We start from the raw sequence: 27,750 nt of genomic DNA, 5'->3' as shown, positions 1-27,750 counted from the left end.
TCAACATTCGCCATGTTGCAACAATGACTGTCAATGTTAATGAGATTAGGATACGGCGAATTTCTCAAGTGACGTTTATGCAGGGTGTCCCAGCTAATTATGTCCAGAGTTTAAAAATATACCTGTGCGCTCGAAGAAGACGTGACGAAATGCACGATGCTGAATATTGTATGTAGTAACACTATTATTTGTATTTTTGCTTAAGTTCATGATAGCCAAGTATATTTAACCACATTCTGAAAAACAAAGTTGGGCAAAAGCTCCAATTTATGAAGTTAGAGAATGGTTTGCAAAACATCCAGTTAGACAGTTTCTAACTGTATGTATTGGGTAGTAGTTTTTTTCCCGCTTACTGCAGCGTAAATGCAAGGTTGCAGGCCCGCTTGCCCACTTGCGCCCGCTTTACAGTGCTCCCGAACGTATCGATCATCAGCGGACACAGAATTTGGCTGGTTCTGGTCCGCCTTTAATAGTGGAACGCGATAGCATTTAAATATCCATGGCTGGTTCTCACACATACTGGAAACTGCAGCCAGTGTTACCGTATTGTTTGTAGGGAAATGCTGGCGGCGAACGCTATGCGTGAAGGCGAGTCTCCTGGTAAAAGCGCGGCCTCTTGCGTGGACCTCGATGGATGGATGGATGGATTAAAACTTCTTTCTGGGCGAGTTGGTGCATACTTGACATAAAAACGTTTACAGCGCAAACACAAGCAACCACAAAGTAAGGGACAGGACACAGGCGCTGACTGTCAACTAACGTTTGTTAACGGAAGACGGGTGCCTTATATAAGGGGAAAGGCATAAGCGAAAGGGGAAGGGAGTGATACAATCGGGGAAAATGATGATGCGCATCGATAAACGAACGTGCCAGCCGTCAACGCATTCAGGCGCGAAGAAACAAGAAAACGATAAAACATCGTTTATCGTTTATCGTTTTATCGTTTTCTTGTTTCTTCGCGCCTGAATGCGTTGACGGCTGGCACGTTCGTTTATCGATGCGCATCATCATTTTCCCCGATTGTATCACTCCCTTCCCCTTTCGCTTATGCCTTTCCCCTTATATAAGGCACCCGTCTTCCGTTAATAAACGTTAGTTGACAGTCAGCGCTTGTGTCCTGTCCCTTACTTTGTGGTTGCTTGTGTTTGCGCTGTAAACGTTTTTAGGATGGATGGATGGATGGATGGATGGATGTAATGATCGTCCCTATTGGAACGGGGCGGTGGGTTGCGCCACCAAGCTCTTGCTACTATACTGCCTATTATCCTACCTAGGGTAAACAATGAAAAAAGAAAAAAAAACACACACTATGAACTACCACGCCCAAATTTTCAGTTCCCCTATTGCGAACTGTGCTTTTGTACGTCTCCATCTTTTGTCGTTTCCCTACTTTACTTCCATCAGTCCTCCAGTCGCCTCTTACTAATGTCTATTGCGGACATGTTTGCTTTACCACTGCTCCCTCTGAACCCAAGGGCTTCAAGGAGGCCAGTGGTGCCTAAATCGACCGCTGGGTAGACGTCTTCACATTTTAATAAAACATTCTCCGTAGCTTCCGTAGCTTTACCACAGCAAGCACATGCTTCTTCTTCCTTCCTATATCTCGCTTTATAGGTGCGTGTTCTAAGGCATCCCGATCGCGCTTCGAAAAGTAATGAGCTTCCCTTTGAGTTATCATAAATGGTTTCTTTCCTGATTTCGTTTTTTCCTCTTAAGTAGTTACTCATGGCAGGTTTCTTTTCCATTTCCGCCACCCATGAGATTGATTCAGCCTCTCTGACTTTCCGCTTGACCTTCTTTGTTGCTGTGTTGTCCACCCTACAGGCCGCATACTTGCTGGTAAGCTTCCTAGTTCTTTTCCTCCACTGTGAATCAATGCTTTTCCTGTACAGATACCTGAACACTCTTCCAGCCCATTTACTTTCTTCCATATACCTCAGCCGTTCTTCATACTCAATTTTACTGCGAGTTTCCCTCACTTCAAAACTAGTCCAGCCCATATCACCCTGCACCGCTTCATTTGTAGTCTTCCCGTGAGCGCCCAATGCGAGGCGACCCACTGACCCTTGGTTCCCGTCGAGTCCTAATTGTACCCCTGATTTATAGCAAACAACCGCATTTCCAAAAGTAAGTCCTGGAACCATTACACCGTTCCACATACCTCGGAGGACCTCGTACCTATTGTATCGCCATAGCGCTCTGTGCTTCATAATGGCTGCATTTCTCTTCCCCTCTACTGTTATGGTTTTTTCCTGTGTTTCTATGTACCCATTGCCTTCGTTTATCCATATACCAAGGTATTTATATTCTGTTACCCGAGGTATTTCTTGGCCATGTACCTCCACTGTCTGTTCACTGTTTTCATTGAATACCATAACACCTCATTTTCCATCACTAAATTTCAAACCTAAATCGTTGCCTTCCTGTCCACAGATATTAGCCCGACGTTGCAAATCACTTTGCTTGTTAGCTAGCAACACAATGTCGTCCGCATAAAATAAACCTGGGAGTTGCTGCTCTATTACTGTACCCGTCTGCTTGTATGAGAGATTAAACCCGATATTACTTCCTTCTAGCGCCCTCTCCATCCTCATCATGTACATCATAAACAAGAGCGGGGATAAGGCGCACTCCTGCCTCAGCCCCTTGTTGATATGAACTTTCTCCTCGCTCCTCATGCCTTCCCATTCAACGCAAACGGTATGTTCTAGGTAAATCTCCCTCAAAAGCTGTGTACAATCGTTACCTAAGCCTTCCCCTTTCAGAATATAACACAAAATGTTGCGGTCCACTTTGTCGTAGGCTCCTGTAATGTCTAAAAAGGCCACATACAATGGTCTGCTTTCTGCTTTTGATATTTCAATACACTGAGTAAGAACAAACAAGTTATCATCCAAACGCCTACCTATTCCGAAGCCATTCTGAAGCTCTCCCAAAATGCCATTATTCTCTGTCCATGCTTGAAGCTTTAATTTGATTGCCTGCATTGCTAGCCTGTATATTACCGATGTAATGGTCAACGGTCTATACGAGTGAATTCTGTCTTCCTCCACCTTACCTTTATAAATTAAATTCATTCTACTTTGTCGCCAACTGTCTGGTATTCGTCTATCTTTTAATGTTTTTTCCACTGCTTTCACCAGAGCTTCCATACTTTTTGGTCCTAGTTCATTTATAAGCCTAACAGGAACCTCGTCTAGCCCTGTGGCTGTGCGCGTAGGAATTTTCCTTCCGCTTTCTTCCAGTTTAAATTTGTCAGCACCAGCTGCTTTTACCCTTGGGTCGCTTTCATACTCTCTTTTTCATCAAGTATAACCTCGTCATTACCTTGAAAAGATTCGGCTGTTGCTTTTCGGATGTAATTTATTGCGGCTTCTCCTTCCAGTCTTTTTTCATCTTCGTCTAGGATGTGTTGTATTGTTGTTGACTTCCGTCCTAATGATTTTATGTGGTTCCAAATTATTCTAGGTGCTGCCTTCTTTTTCTGACGTATTTCTGACAACCAACGTTAACTTTCACCTTTTAATTTTGCTTGCACCAGTATTTGAACCATAGACTTTTTCTCCCGGCATATTTCCCCTTTACTAGTTACTTCATCCCGTGGCAACTGCGCCTTCTTTGCCTGCCTGTGCTCTCGAGATGCTTTCTGTCGTTCGCCGATCGCTTCTCGTATCCGCTTGTTCCACCAGCTTTTCGGTTTCTTTTTTCCTTTCCAACGAACATGTTGTTTCACTCTCCGTATTTCTGTCGTTATTACACTTGGAAGCTCACCATATTCCCACTCTTTACTTGGCCATTTGCCAAGTTCTTAATCAGCTCTAGTGACTGTATTTGCTATTTGTTCAGCTTTCAAATTTGGACTGGCCATTTTGCTCTCCTTGCTCTCTTTCCCAACTACATATCCCATTTTCAATATGATGCGTTTATGGTCACTCCCTATGCTGTTAAACCCTACCTAATCGATATCGATGACCATTTCTCTCAACTTATCATGAATTCCTTCTGTCATCAGACAGTAATCAGTGGTCGATTGCCGGTTTCCCACTTCCCACGTGATCTGTCCTTCACACTTAGGCGCTGTATTCACGATTACGAGGTTATGTTGCTCACGAAGGTCCAGCATTGACTTCCCGTTATTGTCGGCATAGCCACCTAAATCCTGTATGTGGGCATTCATGTCACCTAATAGGACGATTTCAGCACCACTCCCGAAACCCTAAATATCAGCGCTTATGCATTCCACTAACTCTTTATTCTTCTCTGTGCAATTTTTTCCGGTCCACAAATACGTAACGCCCAGCCAAGTTTCTTTCCCACTCATTGTACCTGCTAACCAAAGATGCTCTTGACACTGTGGATTTTTCTGTTTTCCATTTGGCTCCCTGATGGATGAGCGTTCCGACTCCCCCTCCCTTTCTTTCCGACTTCGTTCTGTTGCACCCTTCCCAAACATAATTCTCAATACCTGGTGGCTCTTCTGAGTCTCTAAGGTGCGTTTCTGTAATCGCATACACCCCTATTTGTTCTCTGTGTAACTGCTCCTCAATCTCTGCCCACTTCTCCTTTCTTCTGCCGCCCTGCATGTTTATGTAGCCTATTGCATGGCGAGCTCTTTTCCTTGTTTTCCTCCTTTTTCTATTATCGACGGCGATGCTCTTCTGATGTTCCCCTAGGGGACCTTCTTCATTACCATCTACTCTGACCTCCTGAGCGCCCGCGGGCCCCCTAAAAAAGCAACAGCGCGGCCACCAAGTCGCCAGCCCACTTCTCGTGCTAACCTGTAATTGAAGTGGATCCCGTCTCGTTTAAAACCACCACAACTTCTCACTTCCCTTTTAGCGCACGAAAAGGGACGAAGACAGTGGCAAGATGCGGACACAGCACTTCAACCTTTATTTAGTGGCAGGGTTCCTTCTTCCAGGAACCCTCTGGTTTGGATCACCCTCCGGGCCTGGGTGACGAGTTCGTGCTAGTCGACCAGGTCTGGCCTAGAGATGGAAAACCGTTTTTTTAAAAAAAAAAATGTAAGAGTTTGTTTTATAGTGTTTTGTTACCTGCTAAGCAATTAGGAAAAGTTTTCTAGATGCGTTTGCAAACGATATCTACACATTATACTGAGCGGTAGTCATTTTCAGAGGCCTGGCATTGGGTCACCTGACTACACTGCTGTGGCACGAATATGTGCGTGTACATTGTGCTGCAGCGCGCGTGCGGTGTGGTGCTCCTCTTTCGCATGTAAGCCTGCAAGCGACTGCACGGCAGCGTTCACCGCGGCTAGTACAGCAGCTGAAGAGGATATCAGCATCGCAATTTGGCTCTAAATGGGCCTGCCAACGGCTCTCTTTCTCGATACCTCCAACCATTCAGTGCGCCGTCTGGACAACACACGCGTAAACAGCGTGGAAACAAGGCACAGTTGGCTTCTAAATATAATTTCTTCTTCCCTTTTCTCTTAGGGCCACTCACAAGAGTGACGTACGCTCCACCGGCAGCAATAGAAAAAAAAAACGGCGGAAGAGCTAGTAGCACGCTGTCGGTCGATGGTAATGAGAATAGCAATCTAGCAATATACAGCCACAGACCGAATTCCTTAAGTCGCGTTCATTTAACTGGTGTAGTTTTCACCCTGTCTTATTCTGAGACTCATAGCTTTGGGTATATGCCACAAACCTCAATGTCTTCCCACTTTGCTTTGGCACTACCTTGCAAAGCGAGCCCATGATCATGGAGGCACGACGAAGATTGTACAATGGCGACTCAGTGACAATGAAGTCACAAAGCTCAGTGACAATGAAGTCACAAAGAAATAACATTGACGGAACAGCAAAGGCGTATGGGTTCAAGTTCAAGTTCAGTTCACTTCAAGATCAACAGCGACAGACTGTGATGCTGCAAAAAGCGGACAAAAAGCCTAGAGATAGAGCTTGGCAGCGTTTACTTGCTGTCTACTTGGCCGCAGTGCAAACAAAGATTGCATACAAAAGTGTCAAATGGAAGAATACACGAGATGATAAAGATGAACACTAAGAATAAGACCAATCGCATGACAACAATGAGATGTCAATCCTCAAATTATGACGATCCAGTAACGCCAACAATGTTAAAACCAAGACTGGAGGGTTATTGGATGGCGACGCTGGTGTGACGAAAACGCTATGAAAACCAGATTTACGAGGGGGAATGACCACGATGCAACTACCAAGACAGCATGGCTGTGACGGCACTACAAAGAATGCATCATAACTTATATGCGACGACGATGAAATGATGTCGATTACAAAGGCCGCGTAATAACGATTGAATGACTACCGCATGACAACGATAGAATGACGAATAAGGAATGAAGTCGGTGGTTAGACAGACCTGCCACGACGACTACGCCCTGCCGACAATGGTATGACAATACTGAACTGGCGAAACGACAGTGTGACTACGCTGGCATGGAGATAACGGTACTACGATGTCGTGACCATAGGAGGATGTCGAAATTATAATGACGACCATGGAACAACCGCAACATCTCAACGACGTTATGAAAACAAATGCATGACGAGGATGTAGTAGTGGCGGCGATGACATGACAACGGCATTACGAATATAGGATGACAACGAGTGTATGATGACAATGACATAATGCCTGTATCACGAAAAGTGTCCGAAGACGATGGGGCGTCGCCGACTGCATGACGAGAGTCGAATCGCAAGTTGAAGTGATCATCATAGTACGATCACGATCCTATGAAAACAACCGTATAATAAAGCTCGAATGGCGGTTATTTCACGACCAAGTCTGCTTGACAACGACTGTACTACAAAGGACGCACGATAACGTCTATGCGACAATGACGCAATGAAGACGATCGCGTGACAAGGGGGGGGGGGGGGGATCATCATGATTGAATGAGGACAACATATTTGCAATATAACGAAGAGTAACAATTCATATCGCTGGATCCACCAATGTGTTATGGCGACAACGGCATGAGGACAATAGAGTGACGATACTAAAGTGGTCACAATGAAGAAGCGGTAGCATGATGGCGATGGTATGGCGAAAACATTATGACGACCGTGCATAACCAGTTGCAGGATGATGGAACGACCGCGAAGCTATACCATAGCAACGCTTGCCATATGGCCCAACCTATTAGGCAACTCGGACCATTCGGTCGAGGTAGAAGGCGTCACGACAAAGGCATGAGGGGGATTTCATATTACAAAGCTGGAATGGTGACAATGAAATGACCACGAAGGCATCATTACTAGGACCGCATTCCTGGTGACCCAACTAGATATAGAACTTGAGACACTGTGTTGGCGTAGGAGGATAAATAGATAGATAAACAGATTTCCGGAGTAGCAGCACCTTGTACACAGCGTAATTGTCCATCTACGAATTTGCAGTTGTTGAACAGCCGTGCGGTTGCACTCAAGTCGGGAATCTTGTTGCTGCCTCTGGATAGCGACGAAAACACCACTTCCTACATTACCGCCTACTTGTTAAAGCTACTTCTAGGCTATCGTAAGGTGGCGGTGGTTTGGCTTCTCTTTTTTTAGACGGCTTCCTGGAAAAAGACATTCAACAAGAGCTGACGCTCTCATAGAGCCTGGCGGCTGAATTGTACAACAATATTTTATTGTAAGAAATTGTATTTTTTATACGGAATTGTTTTATTTAGTAGACATGATTGCGAACAATCTTTGCAAGCCTCCATCGAATATGTGCCACGTGCAATTTTATAAAGCAGTCGTAAAACGCCTTGGTAATGAAGAAATGTTTTTTTTCCTCTATTTAAATGCTCGTTCTGGGCTTTTCGTGCTTTGATCCAACGTTGTGGCACCAGGTAAGCAGCAGTAGTCCTCGTACGAATCTCCACCGGACAGCATCTGATGAAAACATTAAAAGCATGTGTCATTTCGGGGCTTAGACCGTTTAGAAATATTGCGTGTAGGAGCGTAGTGTGCCAAAGTCGTGAATAGGCGGCATTGCAAACCAAATCAACTGGCCTTTACATACACAAGGCGTAGAAAACATGCGATTTATCTCAAACAATGCCATAAAAATATGAAATGATTTGATTGGCAAGCACTCCTCATTTCCGGTTAATATTTCCAGCAGTTTAAGAGCACAAACACAGGCGCGACAGCATGTGTATTTTTAGCCGGGGCAATTGTAAGCTACATACACAGAAGTGGCCACAACAGGCTCTCAGTCAGGCGATGCTAGACGCTGGCAGAATTCATTCTTCTCGCACTAAGGACAAATGCGTGGGTGCAATGACTATTTCATTCATTCAAAAGACCGAATTGTCATGTTCTTGGTTTTGGTGCAGCTCGGCGTTATCTTTGGCGCGTTTTAACAGCGCAAGCTATACATTGTAGTGTTATTACTCCTGGCCATCGCTCGTCGTATTTTTCGCGAGTGTGGATACCGAAAGAAGGTACACGTTGTTGCGCTGCCACAGAAAGCGTCACAAATATGCCCCACTGACATTCAGTGAACGCCAAACTGACTTTCTCACCACCAGCAAGCTCCTTTTTCCGAACCGCGTCACAACGCAGGCGAAGCGAGCGTGCCTCAAGAGCATGCCAAACAGTAGGTAACGAAATTACTATAATCCCGGGGGCAACAAAAGGAGTCACGAACTTGTCCCAGCAAGATTCAGTGCACGGGAAACTAAATGCGTCACATGGCCGAGCTGCTTTTCTCTAACTGCGTCGCAATGCCGTAAGCAGCCACTGTGCATCAAGGGTACCCCCAAAAATAATACCTTAAGTAACAGTAAGGTTGCGGGTCAGAGAAAGCGTCAGAATTTGTCCCAGAAATATTCAGTACCCCATAACTAACAGCGTCACCAAGTCGGCTGCGGCGAGCATGCCTAAAAGCTACCGAAAACAGTAAAAATACAGGGGCTCCCAGAAGGCGTCGCAAACATCTCACAGTACCAGTCATTAACTCAAAATAATTACGCCAGGACGGCCGAGCTGCTTTTCATTAACTGCGTCACAAGTCTTGGTTTCACGTCGTAAAAACCTAATTTGATTGAAATGCGTCGCAGACTGTCAAACAAAATATGTCACTTTGTTAATAGTACAGTCCGATAGTCCATTAGTCCAACAGTCCAGTGGCGCCATGTCGAAATACAGAAGCAATGCTAGAATAGGTAGGCAACCCAGCAAACACTCCATCCAAAAGAGACCGTCGGCGAGTAAGCGAATTTCACATGTGCAGCCGGCCTCGCTGCCTTCGGTGGCTTGACTGGCTCGTGAAGCGTGCATATGGCGCATCTGACGTGCGCTAGCTGGTTGCCACGTAACGCAAGCAAAATAAGTCGATAAGTATAAGTTCATATTGTATAGCTTTATTGCGAAAAAAAAAGAAAACATTGTCTCAGTTCATATCACAGTTTTTTCCGACACTCATGGCACCTGACGGATGGGATTGGCACTAGGCGTGGCGCGTTTCCTGTTGCCAGTTTTTGCCGAGTCTCCCCTCCTGTTAAATTTCTTTGTGATGGCGTCTCCAGGCAAGGAAATATGTTTTAAACCTCCTTGTCTCCAACCAATCTGCTTTGCCATTTCATGTTGACATTTACTCTCGATTACGGGAAAGCTATCTTTTTTTTTACGGTGAATCTGTTTATGGCTTGGTTCTGATGGATCCCATTTCCGTGGACATAGACCAACAATTTTTCATATCTGGCCAAATCCCGAACATAGTGCCATGCAGGGCCAGCCCGCGGCGTTAAGCAGGCGTTAAGCCATCCCCATATGTGGGCCGATCCCGAAAATATTGCAATATCAGGGCGATCCGCGGTGGTGGTGAAGCAGGCGTTAGAGCACTCCCCATACGTGGGCCGATCCTGAAGATAATACATACTGGACCAACCCGCACCGGAAGTGCATTTCGCCTTTAGGGCCCCACATTCACAGCTTCGCAGGCTATCCTTCGTTAAAGATTGGAAGGGCACTGTTTTTTATAAATGCAAAGCATTTGTTGTCAAACTGTGCCATTTTGGCAGTATCTGTCGTTTCGGCCACGTACGTCGTTTTGTATGGTCATTTTGTTAACTTGTATGTAACAAGAATTCGCATAATACGACTAGAGTGCGCAACGGACATAAATGACGGGTAATAACGTGAATGTCAGGCCATTAGTGTCATCTAGCTCATAAAACAGCCACCTACGTCTTGCTGCTATCATGTTCGTTTCATAGCTTTGTGACGCCGACGAGCGATGGGGACGGTCTTCATGTAGCACATGCACAGACAACAGCCGATTGTCCAGTCATCACAACGCGATATATAATGTTTGTCTTTCTGACTTTTCTCTTCCTTCAGGACGACTCGCCACTGTGAACGTCTTTGACTCGCTCAGGCCCTCCACCTCGGTGCGCGAACTCACCTCGTCTTTCCTCCCCCTCCCCTCCCTCCCTCTATCTAGTCTTTCTATTCCCTCTTTCCCGTCCCCCGGTGTAAGGTAGCCAACCACACGCATTTCTGGCTACGATCCTTGCCTTCTTTCTTTATTTCTTAGTCCGTCCCCATGGTGGTTTAGTTAACTTGGTAGGCTCTCCGCACACTGCTTAGCATAACGTGAACCCCCGCCAGGCGCGGGATCTGCCGACTTAATTCATTTGGTGTTTGCACAATGTTTGCGGACGTTCGATGCCGGTTTCGGTGCCTACGCGCTTTGAAGCAGCGCACAGAGTTCTTTCCCCGCGTCAGTTTATTTCCGAGTATTGGAAACAAGATCCACCCAAACAGTGAAAACGGAAAAAACAAACAAAAAAAAAACCTCGTGACTGCTGAGAATGCTAATAATGTATTAACGCTCACCACATGGCTGCGTTTTTAGACCTTTCGACGAAAAAACAGACCAGTGACTAGCAGTTGGGTTATGAACAAAAAATTGCGCGTTTTTTATCTTTCCTGTTTTTCCTGTAAACGGAAACTAAGTTTTAGAAGAAGTTTTCTAGCTATAAAATTATAAATATATGTACAGAAAACTCAGTTGGCATACACGATGTGCATTTCCACGCACTCATCAAATTTTATCAATATTTTTCACATGCGTTCTTTATCAATTCAAAATGAAGACGTGGTCTATGACTGTATTTTATAATGTGTAACCCTGTAATACACAATGCATCTTGAATTCTGCGTATTTCGGTACCTGGAAATACTGATTGAAGCAAAAGTCACCAAGCGCATAGGTTCGAGTAACACGTTTAACATGCAGAAACGACTTTCCCAGTGGTAAATAGTTCAGCGAACCAATTACGAATAGATTATTTACTTTACAAACTACTGTATCTATTCCAATGTAATGTCAAGGTGGACTTTTTAGTCGACCAAAGAAAGCAATAATTAAACTGCGAATCTAACGCGATATGAACGGAAAAGTAATGGTACCCTAATGCAAGGAATCAATTCAGGAAATAGTTCTCTTGACTAATTATCAGCGTTCTAGAAGGAGACGGAGCTTCTGTTGGGCGATATTCTCGGGCGACCACGTTAAGAGGAGGCTTCACATCGGCGAATGTTCGCGTTACCCTTCACCGAAAGCACCCCTAACGAACGTTTCTGGCACAGCACCAAGCTCGTTATAAATGTCAAGAGCGCTGTCCGCCGAATACTTGGAGGGGCTCGGTGCCGAAACGTGTCAAGTCTCGCGAATGCGAAACTATCTCCCAGTGATAGGCGCAGATTCAAGTGCCCTGTGCTGTCGAGTTCATTTTAGATAAAGTGCTTCATAAAAGACCGCACAACCATTGCCGTCGGGCACAGCCGCAGGCCACTACGAGGCCCTTCGAAGTCTAGGACCCGTATTTTGAGATTCGTCAGCTGATTGACGTCTAGCCGCGGAGCCGCGGCAAAGTTTCCCAGCCAGTCGGCCATCAAAATTACGCGTAGCTCGATTTCGCCCGTCATAGCGAACGTTCGCAGTCGACATAACGTTGCAACTTCGGTCGACTTGTCTATGAATTGAATATATACTTAAAGGTGCAGGTTCCAAACGTAAATTTAAACACAATGGAATTTCGAATATTTCTTTCAAAATCCTAAATTTTGGCGTTATGTGAATGTATCGCGATGGTGGAGTTGAAGCAACGGAAACCATTAAAAAAAACCCCGCTTTACAATCAAGTAATTATGGCAGATAATAAATCAATATTTTATGGTTGTTTTAACATGCGAATTCATTCCTCCTCACAAAAAAAAACGTTAAAATCCGTGCTATTGTTAGCTTATGGGGAGCTGTGTTTCCGCGCTATACGCCTAATGATTGCGACCTGCAAAGGAAAATTACAGTTCACGATGGTAGTATTGTGAATTTTGTTACATGGGCTTTGATGTTTTTGATTTGGAAAGGCCTGCTGTTCTTTACAATTTATTATAAAAAAGCTTGTTTATTCGACTCAAATTGGCGGGCATTCACGAGCAGCGCTGGTTGCCTACTGTCCAGGAAACCACTACGTGTGCTAATTCTTGCCGATAGATGCCATTCAGATCTCTCTCTCTCGGATCTGCCACAGGTTTCAGTTGACTCATCCTGTCGCCCGATCTTGCTTATATATCTTTTCTAGAAAGCCAAGACCTGTGGAAGTCAAGCATCTGAAATGTGTCGTTTGTATAGCGCCCTGCTACCCATGCTGCTGTATCTTTTCCTCTTCTCCTTGAGGTAAGTACATAAAATATGCGATATGTGTATCTCAGTAGCCAAAGGAAGAACGATGCCATGGCTGGAGAAAGCTGAATTTCAAAAAAGCTTCTTTTTTTTTCGTTTCCTTGCAATTTCTTCTTTAAAGCGAAACTTTCTTGCGAACCATCCATGGTTTTGTCAGGGTCACTCCGTCTGTCTATTGCTGTGTTGCTCGGCCGGTCGGTCATCCACGTTATCGCCGAGAACATTCCTTCTCAGCTTCAGAAAAATACAGGAGCCTGTCCACAGACTGCATTCAAACCTTAACCCCCAGCGCTGCAGTCCGATATTTTAACAATTAGGCCACAATCGCGAATCAGCCCACCCCGATCGAGCACAAACATTTTCCGTGCTATGGAACATATCCAATACGGGGTTCGGCCAAGGAGCACCAGGAGCTTCCTGCACATCTCCCTTCTCTTCAGGCCAACATCTACTGCTTTCTCTTCATTAATACCCACTCCTCGTACTCCCTATCTCATAGCAGGGTAAGCCCTGCCTCTCTATATAACAGCATGACTTGCCCCCCCCCCCCCCCCCATTCCGCATTTCCAGTATATGAACGGACACTGCCATTGAGAGTAGTCTCTCAGCGTAGTTATCGCATTTAGGCTCGTCTCACACCCACGTGCTCGGACTAAAGTACTTTCTTTTACCCCGGAAATTTAGCTCTGCATCCAAGCTCCGTTCATCCCGCTAACCTGTGTTCGCATCGCCTATCGCATCCTGGGTCGGCCTCCCAGATTGTTACACGAAGTTGCGTAGCCGCTTGGTGTTTGTGCGTACCAAAACGACAACGTCCTCGATCAGGTATCTCACGTGATCGTGGGACCTACCCATTAGCACTACCCTCAAAGTACGGGAACAAAGTCTAATGATGATCTCCTCTCGGGATAAAAATTAGGTGACACTGTTCTAGATGTATGATTAGAGATCGTGACGAGGACAATATAATTATTATAACTGGCTGTCGCTGCGGAACACGTAGAGAAGCTGTTCGCAGCGATTTCATCAGTGACGTGATTGACATGGCCGCTGCATAAAAAACAGCCATACTTAACTGCAGCTTATATCTGCGGATAGCGAAGCATTCTTGGTGTGAGTGGCTCAAGGAATGTCACCAACTTTTTCAATTTTTCAATAGAGAGGAGGAATTGTAAACTTTTTGGCACAGAGTCACGCAACTAACCATACTGTGCAACCAACTTGGACCTTTGCCATCCAATAATTGGGAATCAAGTTATAGCAAAAATACAAAGGAAAACAAAAAATCTTCATTTTGCCTGCATTTCTTGACACACAACTTGATTACGTCCAAACTTACCATTCGGTTTCATTCATCCTCGTTCATTGCACATGCTAGTAACGAAGGAACGAGCGTGAAAAATTTATTGAAAAATATTTATTCGTTTCGAAGTTATAACTATTTGCGCGACAAGAAAGTTCAAGAAATCATGTTTTCAGAAAAACAAGAATGAAGTTTTTTAATCCTTGTAGAAACAAGATGATCATGCCCTAGGAAGGTAAAATCCACCACGATCATAGCTAGGGTCCTCCTTAGCTGCCACAGGCTCTCTTTTGACTTATGTTGCTGCCCGTAATTTCTTGCGGAGATGTTTTACCTCCCGTTGATTGACGTTGGGCCTTCTCCACACGGTACTGGTCACTGGTCCAACATGCTACGAAAGTGTGGTGCTCAGGTTGGATGCCTGCTTCCCTCAAAATATCTGCTGTACTTCTGTTGCCATCGTTGAGGTGGCACACAGCATCACATAAGCCAAAAATTAGGATGGGCAGGCTCACGTGGACGTCTATGGGAACCCGTCGCCAAACCATACTGTTGAAACTCTCGTTGGCATTTTGGGGTTTTCCATGCAGGCACTTCTTTAAGAGCTCATCCGTACTAAGGTCAGTATACGCTGGCTTCACTTTGTTGAGTACCTGATCGGAAAGGCCTCCCTTGTGCTTGTAGCATCCATCACCTAGAGCTCTCCGTCGGTTAAACCCGCACCACATCTCAGTGCGAAGAGGGCACAGACCATGCCTTGGTGTTTCATCTGTTGAACTGCAGTGAAACAGGCTCGCCAATGCAGCTTGCTTTATGGCTTTCAGGTATCCCACATTCACTCTGATGGCAATACCATAATAGTTCTGCAGCCAGTCGATGAAGACATACATTAACTTTCCTTTGCCTCTAAGCCCACGAACACTTTTTTTTTCAACTTTCGTAGTCGGCATGAACACGCATCTGTACATGCCCAATGCACTCCAGTTTGCGCACGCTATTTGCGCCATATGTGTCCTTTATAGCCGCGTGGCTCTTGGAGTTGCCTTCTCCATAGAAGTCTACATATGTTGAACCACTACTTCTTTCCGCACGCTCAAACATACGACAGAGCCCAACTGCCTCCATGCCATCAGCACTACCGGTGTACTTCACTTGGCACTGGGTATGATTTGCGTTCCCCTCCAGAAATCCAGTGCTTGAGGGGTTCAACTTACTTTTCGAATTGCATGCCCTACATTTACTTGACATGCCTTCTACGTCAATAACTTTCCCAGTATCAATGGATATCAAGGACACACAGCCGTTCAATGAAGAATGCCCAAGCCTTTGTCATATGCCATGACCTGATACAACACACTAAGTACTTTGCACAACACAATGCACTTCAGCAGCGGAATTCATCATTGACTTAGACGCAACAGTCTCTGCAGCTTTATAGAGTTTTGCAGATATCTTTTGTTAGGCAGAATGCCAAGGCGGTGGTGGCATGTTCATTACTTTCATCACTGTTACAGCTCAAGAATACCCCTTGCCCAGCTGACGCATTACGTAGACAAGACGCAGGCTATTGTCAATAGCACTTCCAGCCTTTTTCGACGATGGAAATGAATGTGCATATGCGCACGCATCGCATAGAACAGCATATGCACACGATATTGCAAGCTACGAACATTCTTCCAGCCTGGGCGACGTCTTCATGCATTCCGGGCAGGCCAGCTTTGAAAAACATATGATAGGATCTCCATATCTATAATCCTATTACCTTGCAGTTGTTGCAGTGGCACTTTACAATTGTTCTCCAAGTTCCCAAGCTTTGCAGCACTTGTCGATTCATTCACGTCCGCATGATCTTCGGTCGGATCATTCATCATGTGGCGATTGCCACAAACTTTCGTTTCAATCGCATTTTAACCGTGAACCTTGGCCATGCCTTTTTATAAAAATGTCCAGCGTATGTTATTACTGTTGTTACCAAAAATAGTACCCATAACAAGGCCGAATCCGGTAGCGTTCAAGCGGTAGCATAAATCACACGCAAAGTGAACAATTGAGACGCTTGTAGCGTCATGCATGCCCCTCGCGGAGATTTAAAGCAATGTTTAGAAAAAGGAAGCCTTAAAAATTGCCTTTGATTAATGTTTTATATATCAGACTAAGACATATCAGAAAATTTTCAATATGCGCCGTTGATTATCGATGGGTTATGAGATTCTGTTACCGGACCACATCAGTTTCGGTTTCGGAACTCTTCGCCACCTGTTGGAAAGTTGGCTATATCTTTTGAACTAAATAAAATACAAACATGATTCTTGCTGCAAAACATTTTTGAATGTTTGGGTATTCTCGAAATTTAAAAAAGAAAGAAATGACATTTTTAACGAAAAAAACGACTTTTCAAAGGTGGTGACATACCTCAGAACTATGCGTGTTTGTATATGAAGTGTGGATTTCGATGAATAAAATTAGTAATAAGGAACGGCATGGTTTACGAGGAAATATTTTTAGTCCAACATAGGTAGGCTGGATAACATATACAACTATTTACGTGCAGTACATCAAAGATATACAATTTATACAGTTGCTAAAATTTTCAGCAGTTATCCATAGTGTTGCGTGGCACTCTCCATGTTTCTCATGGGATGGTTTAGTCTAGAGCAACAGCGGGCACAAAAGCGGCAAGTGGCTGAAAGAGCTGGCATGGCCGCGAGCTGGTCGCCGCATGCGTTTGTGTCGTGATGATATTCTAGCAGCTATCTTCATCTTCATCGGCCGCCTTCTATATATGGCACGCTTCAGCGCGTGTATCTTGTACTTCAGGCCGCGAGCGGTGACGCTATAAAAAAACCATGAGCCACTTCACTCTCCTAAGCTGGATGACCAGCGAAGCTGTTTCATGACAGAGAGGTGACACAGAAACAAATGTACGAAGTCATTTACCGTGATATGTGTGTAGGAAAGCTCCTGGAGCACATCATTCTCAACCGGCTACAACTATTCCTGGAGGATTCGGGAAAACTTCCAACAACGATGATAGGATTCCGTCCACACCTCTCAACTCAAGCCATCCTACTTCAGCTGAAAGAGGAGGTGATTGTGCCAACGACACGCAACTCCCCCACGGCTATCCTCGCCTTAGATCTTAAAGGGGCGCTCGATAACGTCAAGCACACAGCAATCTTACAGAGGCTAAACACGCTGGGCTGCGGGGCCAGGACGTACCCCTATATCAGAGATTTCTTCTCAGATAGAAAAGCCATCCTAAAGGTCGGGGACAAAGCCACAAACCCCTTCCTACTGGGCGGGCGCGGCACACCACCGGGCGCAGTGTTATCCCCTCTCCTTTTCAATATCGCCCTAATAGGCCTACCGCCGCTCCTCAATAACATCCCAGGGATCCGGCATGGCCTATATGCCGCCGACATTACCATCTGGTCATCCACAGGGTCCATCGGGGAAATAGAGAACCGCTTGCAGGAAGCTGCAGACGTGGTGAGCGACTATGCTAAGTCATGCGGGCTCAGCTTCGCCCCCCAAAAGTCAGACATACTCCTGGTCTCACCGCGAAAGAAGCACACATCCGACTCGCCCACTATCAACATACAATTGGAGGGACACACCATCGTTCCGTCTCAGAGCGTAAAGATATTGGGAATGATTTTCCAGGAGGATCGCACCAATACAATAGTAATTCAAAGGCTTAAGAATACAACAGCCCAAGTTACGCACAGGATCCGGCGAATAACAACAAAGACAAGAGGCATGGGGGAGGCGGACACGCTTCGGCTTGTCCAAGCCATCGTCGTGTCTCGAATAACTTACGCTATTCCATACGCACTACTCAACGAGACGGAACTGAAGAAAATCAACACAATTATCAGAAAGGCATATAAGCAGGCGATGGGCCTGCCAACCAGAACGTCCACAGAACGCCTACTACGACTAAGTTTGCACAACACGGCCGAGGAGCTTATCGAGGCACATTTATCCAGTCAGCGAACAAGGCTGGCGGTTACGGAAGCAGGGAGGTCCATTCTCTTACGCCAGGGGCTCTCTGCCCCTCTGAGCCATCCGCCACCTCAGACTGTGAGCTTACCCCATGCCATCAGGAGAAACATCACTGTACGTCCTTTACCTCGCAATATGCACCCAGTGCACCGCGCAGAGCGAAGGGACGCCCGCGCCCTGGCCATACACAAGCGATACGGGACTTCACCCTCTACAGCCTACACGGACGCATAGCCTACACATAGTAGGGGGTTGCAGAGGGGCACCATTAAATCCTCCGAACCCTTACCCCACTAACGAGCTTTGGGAGAGAGCCTTGGCCAGCTCCGACCTCGAGGATAAGCAACGGCTGATTGCGAGGGCCCAGGACGCGGCCCGAGCTCAAGGCATTCTGGAATGATGACGCCTCTCCAAAGCTTCATTCACCGAATAAAAATGTTTATTCTCTCTCTCTTCTCGCAACATTCGGGAGGAGCCGGTGGAAACTAGGCAGGTGTAACATTTCGAGGCACAGCCGCCAAAGGAGAGCTGGAGGAAAGGAAATTAGATGCCCAAGCGCTTGCAACGCTGACAGAGGGTGTGGTGCGAACTTGAACGTGGCCGACGAGGGTCAAAGCTTACTATCAGTTCTTGTCAGCTTAATATCTGATTCAGGTTCTATTGGGATCCAAAATACCGAACCTATTTTTGCAAGTCGACGGAGTGTTTGAAGCCTGCTTTACCTCCGCTGTGGGTCAGCCCGTTATTGCGCTACTGGGATCAGCCTACATGTGTGCGTGTACGTTCCTTCTTCGTCCATGAATGTTTTAGCGCCTTCATTTCAAATCTCACTTTTCCTGCACACGCAAAAGAAAAATCTGTGAATCCGTAGCCATAAACACCTTTGCTGTGAAACAAAGGCAAGAAGAATAAAAAAGACCTTCTGCTCCTGCCATGAGTCGCAACGGTTGTGAGGGCTTTCGCTCGCTGATTCATACCCGTGTCACACGGGCCACTCGGATCTCCTTCAAACTTCCTTCCCTTGAAAGACCGCAAGGGAGTTTCATCTCAAAGGAGTTAGCTCCGTGTCACACGGCCTATAAGCGAACTTTTGAAAGCTGCCGCTGGAGGCCCATTAGGCGCTGCTCACCTCGTACGCAGTCATGAAAGAAACACGTTATATATTGCTCAAAAGTTTTGGTTACTTGTCTTTTCTTACACAATCGCGTTGACCAAACCAGCAAAATATGGCGCAGTCAGTGCGAACGCAGCAGCCATTCCGAGAACGCCCAGTTAGAAGGTCGAATGTAGCTGCTCAACTCAAATATATTTGTCAGTACTCAAATGCTATATTATATGAGATAAGAACAGTTTTAATTGCAGATAAAAGCGAAATTATTAAAAATGAGGCTGATATCCTGACTCGAAATTCAAGCACGCTAGGAACAATAGTACTCCCTTCAGTCTGCAAGGGAGATCTTCCATCCCCTTTCGCTAGGAAGTTCCTTGAGCTTCCTTTGCTAAAGGACTGTCGTGTGACATGGCGCGCATCTCCCTCGGGATAATGACGTCCTTGGTTGAAGGGAGTTAAAAGGACTTTAGCCGCATTCGTGTGGCAGGGGTACCACTCAATGTTGTAATGGACCTTACCTCGGTCCCTATAACGTTGTGACCTGGAGGTGATTGTACGGCGAGCTCGACGTCATGCCCAACGCCATGATGAGACCGACGACGAGAGCAGAGGGCCTCGCCACTCTACATATTCAGATGCCGTCATTTTGGCCATGATATCCTGCAGCCTGGTTTAATAAGTGTAGGCTAACCTCGACCTTCGCCGCATTACCTCGCAGCGCACGAGGTGATTAAAGAGTTCCACGACGTTGTGTCCAAAGCCATCGCCCTCTCCCCCCCTATGACGCCTTGCCGTCGCAAGGACAGAATTTGAGCACCTGCTGTAACTGGCTATCAGTCGTCCTTCGTTTAGCAACTGATTTTCAGCTTGCCACATCGTACAAATGCGTGACCCAGGCGATTTTCGCCTGCGCAGTGACTACCATGCGCTCCATGCGCGCACCGTCCTTGATCGCTTTCCACTCCCTCACATTCATGACCTCGCAGTCAACCAAGTTGAAATGCGCTTAATGTCACCCGTAATGTGATATTTTAATAGACATTATTCACACTATCAATAAGGTGATAGGGATATATGCGGAATATAACCAACCCTTATATATAGCTTTCATTGATTACGAGAAAGCGTTTGACTCAGTCGAAACCTCAGAAGTCTCGGATGCATAACGGAATCAGGGTGTAGATGAGCCGTATATAAATGCACTGAAATATACCTATAGCGCCTCCACAGACGCTGTAGTCCTCCATAAAGAAAGCAACAAAATCCCAATATAGACAGGCGTCATGCAGAGAGATGCGATATCTCCAATGCTATTCATAGCGTGTTAAAGGAGGTATTCAGGGACATGTATTGGGAAGAATTGGGGATAGAAGGTAGGGGAGAATACCTTAGTAACTTGTGATTCGCTGATGATATTGCCTTGCTTAGTAACTCCGGGGGCCAACTGCAATGCATGCTCACTGACCTGGAGGGGCAAAGCCGAAGGGTGGGTCTAAAAATTAATCTGCAGAAAACTAGAGTAATGTTTAACAGTCTCGGAAGAGAACAGCAGTTTACGGTAGGTAGCGAGGCTCTGGAACTGCTAAGGGAATACATCTATTTAGGACAAGTAGTGATCGCAGATCCGGATCATGAGACTGAAATAATGAGAAGAATAAGAATAGGCTGGGGTGCGTTTGGCAGGCATTCTCAGGTCAGGAACAGCAGGTTGCCATTATCCCTCAAGAGAAAACTGTATAATAGCTGTGTATTACCAGTACTCACCTACGCGGAGAAACCTGGGGGCTTACGAAAAGGGAAACGAGCTATGGAAAGAAGAATGATAGGTGTAACGTTAAGAGATAAGAAAAGAGCAGATTGGGTGAGGGAACAAACGCGAGTTAATGACATCTTAGTTGAAATCAAGAAAAAGAAATGGGCATGGGCAGAACACGTAATGAGGACGGAAGATCATGGTCATTAAGGGTTACAGACTGGATTCCAAGGGAAGGGAAGCGTAGCAGGGGACGCAGATAGTTAGATGGGCGGATGAGATTAAGATGTTTGCTAGGACAACATGGTTACAATTAGTACATGACCGGGGTAGTTGGAGAATATGGGAGAGGCATTTACCCTGCAGTGGGCGCAACCAGGCTGATGTTGATGGTGATGATGATGATGAATGTATTAGTCAGCAAGGTGGATTTATTGGAATGCTACCATCAAATCACTGCTGAGCCAGCGTATATCCAAAACCCTGCAACTGCGGTAGCATTCGTGCTTTTTGAGTATGGGCGTATGCCATTCGGGAGGAGAAACGCTTCTGAAGTGTTCCATAGCTTTATTAACGCAGTCAACCGGGGACTCCTCTCTTCCATGCATGCCTCCATGACATCCTGGTGATAGCATTTACTGCCAGCCGAAGCACAAGAACTTGCGCCTTGTATTTTGACGGCTCCATAAACATGGCTTTCTCGGCAAGCCGGCAAATTGGTCCTCTGATAGGGACGTCATTGAGTTCCTCGTATACGGCGTGACTTACTAAGGAATTGGACCATTGGGATATAAATTTGAAGCCTCGCGCGAGTTCCCTTCCCTAACGTCACTGCGAAAGCACCGTGAGTTCTTTGGACTGCTGGACATTACAACCGTTTTGTTCTCAATATCGCCCGACTTATGATACCACTGACCAAGCTTCTAAAGACCACCAAAGCGCCATCAGCTTCACTGTCCTGGACGTCCGGTACCGTCGCAAGAGATTACGGGCTCTCCTGGGCGGTTGCGTCAAGGACGTCGCAGATTTTCTCTTGCATGACATTAGCTTGTTTCATGGCGCCCCACGAGAGCTGCTTACTGATCGTGGCAGTAAGTTTTTGTCGAAAGTTATCGCTGGCATCGTGTATACCTGCTGCGCTCAACACTAGCTGTCTACCTCACTAACCTCAAACAAATGGACTAAAGGAGTCGTTGAACTGTACCCTCACAGACACACTATTCATGTGCGTTTCGAAGGACCACCATGACTGAGACGTTGCTCTTCCTTACGTTTCATTTGCCTATAATCCTTCTCATCACAACACATCCCCATTTCCCAATTTCATCATTTACAATGACCTTGCCCGTTGATACTGCATTTCCTCATGCGACCTCAACAGGCGAGGATGCGCGTTACGCCATCGTCCTGGCGGACCATGCACGCCAGCTTACCCGTGCTCAACTGGGGCGCGATCTTGTACGCGTTCCAAAATAGAACGGAGGCGGTCCGTTCCACCGAGCCGCATACGGTTGGTCAGTTTGAACGGTGAAGAACGCCATGACGTCAATTGTGAAGTGATATCTGCTGTCAATCATTCCGTGTTGTCTGCTATCGGACGAACGCAACGGAACGGACCGCCAATTTCGCGACGGAAAGAACGGACCGCCTCCGTTCGAGTTTGGAACGCGTACAAGATCGCACCCCTGATGGCATCGCAAACCACTCAGCAGTGTCTGTACAACGCCCGCTGCCATGGCGCACAGTTTTAGCCTGGTGCGCTCGTGCTCCTGTGATCAGCGTATTTTTATGTTGGACTTTCAGGGAAGCTTCTTTCCCGGTCCACGGTGCACTATCACGTGATCCGCCTAGCGATGCCAGTAACCTACGATCCGACAGTTGTACTGATGCGAGTACGTAACTTTGTCAGTCCATGTTTTTGATAGGCGCTTCAAATATATCTTGCGACGACAAGCTGTCTATTGACAAGTGTAAACGATTTGCCGTTTCTGAAGGATTAAGTGGTACACTAGTTTCCTTGCTCACATTGAAGTGGAAGCTGCGCAAAGAAAAGGGGGGAGGTACTCTTTCATGAAATGCATTTCTATGTGTAACTTTTGTTCTTGCATGTGTTTCGTTTACAAATAAAGTACGGGTTTCATTGTTATGTTTGCGCTTAACAGCCAACGGCACCAATCAGTCAAAATGGCGTAGGGCCAGTTTCACTGCATGCAGAGAAGCAAGCGTCATTGCGAAACAACGAGAATAGTTTATATGTTCCGCGTTGGCAGCGAACGTTTCTACATAACGTTCGCGTTATCAAGGCGAATATGACACGCCCCTTGCATTCGGCAATCGTGGTACTAAGATGATGAAATTATGAAGCTCCGCAAGCTCGACAAACGGCAGTCGATGGAGTACACGCAAGTACCCACGTACGCCATTATGACTGATAGCTTACCGAACAGCGCGAACACATCGAGTTGTTGAATCAGCAGCTAAACACTATGCGCACATGCAAACCCGTCACCTTTCGCGTGCACTGTAGGAAACTTGGCTTCATCGCAGCCCTTTCCCGAAGGGGATTCGTCTTTAGAAAACCAGATAAAGAATCTGACCAATCCAATAAAAATAACTCGTGAAGCGGCTTTATCTGTGCAAGCCGCGAAAGTATTTTTTCCTGCAGGTACACTGGTCATCAACGACACAACATTGAAATAAAGCGCGGGCACGTATAGAAGTTTTGTGTTTTTTTTAGCAGCATCAAATTTTTTAAAGATTGTCTTTTGCAAATAGCACAATTCTAACCCTTGATCTGAATTACTCGATGAGGCGGCCATTGCTTCAACGAGAAATCAAAATGTTCGATTAAATATTTGGCGTAATTACGCTTATTTACTTTTCACTTAACTTCTTTAGGCCACATATTTCCATGTACGAATTACAGCCGATGAGTTCGTACGGCATATCCACTTGAAACGAATTTAATGGACAGTCAATGTTCCGAGATAGTAATTTTCAAATTAGCCGTCAAAATGCATTGTTGTTCCACGTACATGAATGCACAAAACAGCAGCTTCTTTAAGAAGTTGCTGGAACGCCAACGAATTTTGTTAGAGACATTGAAAATGATTACCTTGGAACTGGTGCTATCAAAAGAATCCGTTGCAAGTGAATACGCCGTGCGAACTCACCGGGTAAAATTCATAGATTGGAATATATGGTGTAAAGTACATATTCAAAGGTTAAGTAGCGTAACTACTGTAATTATTCAATTGAACATTTTGATTTCTTGTAGAAGTAATGACCACCTCATCGAATAAGTTACATCAAGGGTTATAATTGTGCTACCTGCCATAGGTAATCTTTAAAAATTTTGGAGCAGCTAAAAAACGCACCCTGTATAAACGCTGTGTACATTACGCATACATTATCGCCAATATAACCATCGCTGACTTTTGTGCTAGAAATTTGCAAAAAAGGAATTTGCCTACTAAACTAGCCTCAAAAGACTTCTAACTAGAAGCAGGCAGCCAAACTGAAGCGGCAGTACAAGTACGCAGTTACTGTGCCAATAAAGCCCAAGAATGATCTGCTCTGCCATTTACATAGCATTCCATCATCGCTCCTAGCACAGCAAAAAATAAGCATGCCTTGCATACAGTTAAAGTCCATGCCCGAACACCTGACGATAATTTTAATCGCCTAACTCTATGGGCGATGCTGGCGTGCCATGGAGCGAGCAACAAAACGGCGAGGGCGAGCGACGAGGAAAAGGAGAAGACAAGGAGAAGAATAGGAGGAGCGAGAGGAAATGCGCTACCTTTATATTACTCAGGGGGTTTACCGAAATGGCTTCCCTGAGTTCTGCCTTCCCCACTGCTCGGTCATTCAGTGATGTGGTAAACGTCAATAGGCTCAATGCCAACTACATTGCTTCCAACCCCGGCCTTAAGATGCACCGGGACGGCGCTTGTAAGGCCTGCGGTGGTGCTACGGGCAGTAGCTATGATGAAGAGATCAACGGTGAAAAGACAAGACGACGACGATTAGTGGCTAGCGCGGGGCTGTTGGCTTTTGGGGAAGTGCAGTGTATTCACTTGTAACTATGCCTGCATATAGCTCCTCGTTTGTTTCTTCCCACGTAGCAATATGTACAAAGGAGTTTTTGCGATAGGGCGCCATTAAAATTGCGCGCACGAGAATTGAGACGAATTTTGCTACGTTGTGCTGCGCTCTACAGTGCCATGTCCATTGTGTGGTATAGAGTCATGTTTTTTTCTCTCTCTCTCTTTCACTCCCAATTCCCCTTCCACCGTGTAGGGTAGCAAGCTGGACTCAGTCTGGTTAACCTCCCTGCCTTTCCTCCTTCCCTTCTCTCTTCCCTTCTCCTTCTTGTCTGTGGTATTTGTTTCCTTGTGTCCTCGTCTTTTTCGCGCTGTTTCCCCTCAGTTCTAAGTATGAACCAACTAGCCCTCATCAAGATCTTACTAATGATAAATAAAAAGAGTCGAAACATGCGTGCTTGAAACGAAATCACGCACTTCTTCGTGAGCAGGAAAAACTTGTAGTTCTCGATGTAACAATTATCAGTTGCATATTACTGGCATCTCCTTAAAGTACATTAGCTCTGTTTGTAGTATTTTTATTGCAGTAGCATTTCTTGGGTACTTCGCGGACTTTCCGGGGGCTGTCTTTCTATCCATGCATTTTTCTAGCTCACCGTTATCCGGGCTAATTCAATCACGGATAGTCAGTAGTTGAATGAACAGCGCATCGGGCTGCTGTGTTGAGAAAATGGGGTTTGAAAGCAACCGCAGGCACAACTTCGGTCACTGAGTATGTGTCAATCTGCACACAGGTGCCGCTCCTTAACGCATTTTTTAGCCAACATGGGTCTGTCGCTTTAGATGTGGGAGCGGGGTGGTGCCGCTGTTGAATGAAACTCTTTGACGCCGACTTGGACCATTGGGTATGTGCCACGCGGCCTTTGCTGGACTTTGAAGAACATCTTTTATGCCAACTTGGGTTACTGGGCATGTGCCAGTAAGTGTACGCCACTCTTCAATGAAAGTGTTTCACTTCAGCTTCAGTAAGTAGGTGTGCGCGACTGGAAATGTACCGCTCTGCCGTGCCAAAAAGACCCCTTAAATGTATCCACTGCCGAGCGATATCGAACCCACGTCACAAGGGTTCCTCTAGAACTTCAACCAAATGAATTGGTAGGCTGTGCCACAAGTGTACCGTGTATGTGCAGTTTTAATGATCGCCTTTCACGCCATAACTTTAACAAGCTGCACGGAGAACTTACAGAGCATGTGCCGCTCTTCAGTGAACCCCTCGCTAACTTGGGCTTCTGAGTATGCCACACTGAGTGCGCAGGGAGGGAGCAAACAATTTTGAGCGTTCGCAGGCACCAGCGCACTCCACTCCTCGTCTCGGATACCAAGCACGGAGTTCTCGACAATGCCACCAGTAGGCGCAGCGTGTCCAGAAAGAAGCGCGCGAGAGAATCCTCACTGCCATATTGCACCTTTCTCCGCTATATTGTCTCGCTATATTGATTCAATCCTAACGCATGTCAAGACGCGCATGCCCATACGTTATGTCATCTATGTATGTTCACACACGCGTGTTATTTATATCTTGATATATACTGCGTTGATGAAACCACTATGACGAAATCATGTCATTCATACCGATTATGTATGACATATATGCAATTACCAATATGCCATGCCATTTATGTCATGCTATGTGATTCATGTTATGTTTCCATGTATAAAATGACCCCCATGCCATTGATATCATGGTATGTCCTTCATGTTATGTTTGCATGTATAACATGTCTCCCCCCATGCGTACAGTTGAAGAAACGACCACGGTGGCATGACGTCGTAGGAGGATAGATAGATAGATAGATAGATAGATAGATAGATAGATAGATAGATAGATAGATAGATAGATAGATAGATAGATAGATAGATAGATAGATAGATAGATAGATAGATAGATAGATAGATAGATAGACAGACAGACAGACAGACAGACAGACAGACAGACAGACAGACAGACAGACAGACAGACAGACAGACAGACAGACAGACAGACAGACAGACAGACAGACAGACAGATAGATAGATAGATAGATAGATAGATAGATAGATAGATAGATAGATAGATAGATAGATAGATAGATAGATAGATAGATAGATAGATAGATAGATAGATAGATAGATAGATAGATAGATAGATAGATAGATAGATAGATAGATAGATAGATAGATAGATAGATAGATAGATAGACGGACACGCGGATTCAGTACGCGTGAAGCTTGCAAATGTTTCGCCTTAAAGTTTGATATAGAGCTGGAGACCGTAAACTCTGTGGGATATATTGCGAGAAATCTAGCAGTTTGGTATAGGGATTTACATGAGTCGCCTACGGCATGTGACATTTTACACATAGCGGTAGGCGGTGAGCCGTATCCTTATAATGTTCGCAATCCACATGAACTATTTTTAAGAATAAAATCGCATTGGGAGGTGGTATTATGTACAGTTTAGTTTTTAAAACTTGCCTTCAATTTACACTAATACATTTTTCTGTATATGTAGATACATACATGCAACCGTGAAATCTGGTGGTTTCATTTTTCAGTGCGGAATCCGGCTGCGCCGATAAAAAGAACCCACCAAGCGACATCAAGTATTGTCTCAACAAAAATCGACATCGCTTGGTATGGTATATTGCAATTTTACAGTCACTAATAGATCATGCATGTGCACCAGGATTCTTGCTCTCAAAATACCTCTATTTCAGTTTTTTTGTTGCGCATGCTTTGCCACGTAGCATAACGTCATAACGTAGCTAAGTATAAGCGCACAGGCCTGTTTCTCAGAGATAC

The 27,750-nt window shown here is 45.5% G+C and overlaps 1 long non-coding RNA gene and 2 pseudogenes across 1 annotated transcript in view; 2 read left to right on the top strand and 1 right to left on the bottom strand.

Annotated features, from left to right (window-relative positions):
- Nucleotides 1–27,750, top strand: part of LOC135902154 (uncharacterized) — a 45,412-nt gene that overhangs the window by 6,697 nt on the left and 10,965 nt on the right. Inside the window, exons 2-3 of the long non-coding RNA XR_010564426.1 lie at nucleotides 12,591–12,685; nucleotides 27,504–27,582. This is a non-coding gene — a long non-coding RNA (uncharacterized lncRNA). The remainder of the gene's footprint in view (nucleotides 1–12,590; nucleotides 12,686–27,503; nucleotides 27,583–27,750) is intronic.
- On the bottom strand, nucleotides 14,215–15,862 carry LOC139060042 (uncharacterized; annotated as a pseudogene).
- Nucleotides 18,593–18,772, top strand: LOC135902160 (U2 spliceosomal RNA; annotated as a pseudogene).

The sequence above is a fragment of the Dermacentor albipictus genome, chromosome 5, assembly GCF_038994185.2.
Source record: "Dermacentor albipictus isolate Rhodes 1998 colony chromosome 5, USDA_Dalb.pri_finalv2, whole genome shotgun sequence".
NCBI classification, from domain to species: Eukaryota; Metazoa; Arthropoda; class Arachnida; order Ixodida; family Ixodidae; genus Dermacentor; species Dermacentor albipictus.
The sequence above is the reverse complement of the archived record's forward strand: the minus strand, read 5'-3'. Positions and strand labels throughout refer to the sequence as shown.